Here is a 2633-nt window from a genome sequence, read left to right as displayed (position 1 = left end):
TAACATAGGAAAGGAGAGGGGGGGGTTGTTTTAGGTATTTTTTTTGCTTTTGGTGCGTTTATTTGTTTTTTTTTTAGGGATTCAGGAAGGGATCGGTTTGGAGATTGATTGAATAAGGGGGAGTGGAATAAGGGAAGAGGGAGAAGAAAAAAGGTGGAGATGAAAAAGAGTGAGAGTCTGTTCTAAGGAGAGATTAGAGAGAGAAAAAGGAGAGAAGAAAGAGAGAGAGAGAGAGAGAGAGAGAGAGAGAGAGAGAGAGAGAAAGAGAAAGAGAGGTAAATAGATAGATAGACAGCGACAGACAAACGGATAAACGGACAGACAGGTTGGTAGATAGATAGATGAATAAATAAATAAATAGATAGACAGATATATAGATAGACAGATATATAGATAGACAGATAGATAGATAGACAGATAGATAGATAGATAGATAGATAGATAGATAGATAGATAGATAGATGGATGGATAGAAAGTGAGAGAGAGAGAGAGAGAGAGGTGGGGAGATGGACAGACAATAGACAGACCGGTAGGTAAGTAACTGGACGCTTAAAGTTCTGGCGGCAACAAGAGACAGAAAACAAACAAACAAAAAGTGACTGCATTTGGAATACACCACCCAAAATCTGACAGAAAGATATTTCTATGTGCGCGACATGGTAATCTCATATCAAGATAAACAGCGCATCACCTTGCAGGTGGGGCCCAGTTAGAGATCCCTGAATAAGGTTTGTTTCAGGATGATGAACGAAACACCCATGTTTCCAGAGGTGAATTATCCAAACTCCAAACAATTCCTTTCAACACATGGCTATGATGCTCCCCCACTACTCCTGCTCGTGATCAGGGATGCACATATCGTCAGCCATTAAAGGGACATGCTCAACTGATTAAGGTCAAACAACTGGCAATCAAATCTTTGGTATTGAGCAGAATATTTGCTGTAGCCCATCTTTTATACCAAGACAAAACAATGTACATGATAACACTTCCAATCAGTTAAGATCAGAAGCCATGAGAGCCACTGCCTGGTACTGCATCAGAGCATTATTATTATTATCATTTTTATTATTGTTGTTGTTGTTGTTATAATCATTATTATTAAGTCGGCGAGCTGGCAGAAGCGTTAGCACGCCGGGCGGAATGCTTAGCGGTATTTCGTCTGTCTTTACGTTCTGAGTTCAAATTCCGTCGAGGTCGACTTTGCCTTTCATCCTTTCGGGGTCGATAAATTAAGTACCAGTTACGCACTGGAGTCGATGTAATCGACTTAATCCGTTCGTCTGTTCTTGTTTGTTCCCTCTATGTTTAGCCCCTTGTGGGCAATAACGAAATAGTTATTTCGTCTGTCTTTACGTTCTGAGTTCAAATTCCGCCGAGGTCGACTTTGTCTTTCATCTTTTCGGGGTCGATAAATTAAGTACCAGTGAAATAGTGGAGTCGATGTAATCGGCTAGTCCCCTCCCCACAAATGTCAAGCCTTGTGCCTAGAGTAGAAAAGATTAATATTATTATTAGTAGTAGTAGGAGTAGTAGTACCACCACCACCACTTCGTATTTTATCGTATATCTTATTTTGTTGTTTTTAGAATTTTCTTGTTTTTAGCTGATTGTTTTATTTTGTTTCTTTTTCTATGGGTTTTCTTTTTGTGTTCTTTTCATCCTCCCAGGGATTTCCAATATTCTTCTTTGATTCTATGGGTTTAGTTGGAAACAGAGAGCCTGAAGCAATGGCACCAAGGAACGTCTTTTACCAGACGGAAGTCGAGGAGCAGGTTGTGCACTTTTCATAGCATCTGCAATTCCTGGCATTGCAGCAGCTGCACATCTAAGGAAGCCGAAATGTGCATCACTGCTCCTGTTAGCCTATTTTCCTAATAAAGGGCTCCTTAAGTATTGCTCTCTAGATTTGTATGCAAATGTGTATGTGTTTGTATGTGTACAGGTGTATGTGTACTTGTGTATATATATATATATATATATATATATATATATATATATATATATGTATGTATATGTATATATGCTTGCATGTATACCTAAAATTATATTGGTATTTATTCTGTGTGTGTGCTCGTGTGTTTATGTATGTATGTATATATGTATGCATGAATGTACGTATACATATATTACATGTTTATATAAATATATGTACATATGCATATATGTATATACGTATAGGTGTGTATATATATATATTCTTATATATATACTCACATAAATTCATGCATACATACATACATGCATGCATACACGCATGCATCTAAATGGCATTGAAAAAGAAGAGATACACGTAAACCGTTTGAAGAATAACAGACATTTTTATACGTTGTTTTTTCAAAATATGAAGGAAAAAGATGTATAGAAAGAGATAGAAATATAGGAAGACAAATATAAAAGAATTTAAAAAAAACACGAGAATTGCTGGAGGAAAAAGAGAGAAAGAAACAAAATTTAAAACAAAAATTAGGAATGAAAAATGAAATTTAAAAAATTCGAGTGTCATAAGATATTTGTTTTTATTTATTTCTCATCTTTTTAATTCCATGTTTCATTCTTCCTGTGTTTTTTTAAAAATCTTTTTTCGTTCTATGTTTCTTTCTCTTTTTCCTTAAGCAATTTTCCTTCTTCT

The sequence above is a fragment of the Octopus bimaculoides genome, chromosome 13 (assembly GCF_001194135.2).
Source record: "Octopus bimaculoides isolate UCB-OBI-ISO-001 chromosome 13, ASM119413v2, whole genome shotgun sequence".
Classification (NCBI taxonomy): domain Eukaryota; kingdom Metazoa; phylum Mollusca; class Cephalopoda; order Octopoda; family Octopodidae; genus Octopus; species Octopus bimaculoides.
This window is presented reverse-complemented; position numbering follows the sequence as displayed.